Here is a 1,533-nt window from a genome sequence, read left to right on the forward strand (position 1 = left end):
CATTTTTTGGTGACACATTGGTGGGAATTTATGAAAACTGGAGCAGCTGCGCACGGCGACCAATCAGCTTCCCTCTTCAGTTTGCTCAGTTCAGATTTAAATATGAAAGAGAGAAGCTGATTGGTTGCCAGGAGCAATTGCTCCAGTTTTGTTAAATTCCCTTCAGCGAGGTTTCTTTTGGCGGTATTTAATCAGCACGGGGGAGGGGGGGGTTTACTATATAAGGACGAAAGTACCCAAAAAAAAAAACTTTTCCCTACATAATGTTGTAAAACATTTATCAGCAACCCATTTTGTGGTAAAATATAAAAGTCGGGGTCACGTCGGGTAAATAGACACCAAACATATTGCTCCCACTGCGACGATATGTAACATGTGCGGCACTTCCTGTTATAGGGTGGCAACTCTCTGTCCTTGTTCCATGCACTTCGTGTTATAGGGTGACAATTCTCTGTCCTTGTTCATGCACTTCCTGTTATAGGGTGACAATTCTCTGTCCTTGTTCAGGCACTTCCTGTTATAGGGTGACAATTCTCTGTCCTTGTTCAGGCACTTCCTGTTATAGGGTGACAATTCTCTGTCCTTGTTCAGGCACTTCCTGTTATAGGGTGACAATTCTCTGTCCTTGTTCAGGCACTTCCTGTTATAGGGTGACAATTCTCTGTCCTTGTTCAGGCACTTCCTGTTATAGGGTGACAATTCTCTGTCCTTGTTCAGGCACTTCCTGTTATAGGGTGACAATTCTCTGTCCTTGTTCAGGCACTTCCTGTTATAGGGTGACAATTCTCTGTCCTTGTTCAGGCACTTCCTGTTATAGGGTGACAATTCTCTGTCCTTGTTCAGGCACTTCCTGTTATAGGGTGACAATTCTCTGTCCTTGTTCAGGCACTTCCTGTTATAGGGTGACAATTCTCTGTCCTTGTTCAGGCACTTCCTGTTATAGGGTGACAATTCTCTGTCCTTGTTCAGGCACTTCCTGTTATAGGGTGACAATTCTCTGTCCTTGTTCAGGCACTTCCTGTTATAGGGTGACAATTCTCTGTCCTTGTTCAGGCACTTCCTGTTATAGGGTGACAATTCTCTGTCCTTGTTCAGGCACTTCCTGTTATAGGGTGACAATTCTCTGTCCTTGTTCAGGCACTTCCTGTTATAGGGTGACAATTCTCTGTCCTTGTTCAGGCACTTCCTGTTATAGGGTGACAATTCTCTGTCCTTGTTCAGGCACTTCCTGTTATAGGGTGACAATTCTCTGTCCTTGTTCATGCACTTCCTGTTATAGTGTGACAACTCTCTGTCCTTGTTCAGGCACTTCCTGTCTGACAACACTCTATCCCTGTTTCCTTATTGTGCCCCTGGTGGAGACTGCGACTGTCCCACACTTGTTGTTCCATTGTTGTTGTCAGAAGATTCCTCGCCCGGCTTTTCTCCCGGTAATTACGGGCAGAGAGCGGCAAATGTTTCGTGTAGAAAACACCCAAAATTTGTTAAAATTGGAGAACATTTTGTAGAATTTTTTTTTTTAACTTTTCTATG

At 44.0% G+C, this 1,533-nt stretch overlaps 1 protein-coding gene across 1 annotated transcript in view; it reads left to right on the top strand.

Moving 5' to 3' along the window:
* RBCK1 (RANBP2-type and C3HC4-type zinc finger containing 1) overlaps nt 1-1,533 on the top strand; it is a 36,275-nt gene that overhangs the window by 22,446 nt on the left and 12,296 nt on the right. The window lies entirely within an intron of this gene.

Source organism: Nanorana parkeri, unplaced genomic scaffold, assembly GCF_000935625.1.
Source record: "Nanorana parkeri isolate BGI_ZX_2015 unplaced genomic scaffold, ASM93562v1 scaffold2660, whole genome shotgun sequence".
Taxonomy (NCBI): domain Eukaryota; kingdom Metazoa; phylum Chordata; class Amphibia; order Anura; family Dicroglossidae; genus Nanorana; species Nanorana parkeri.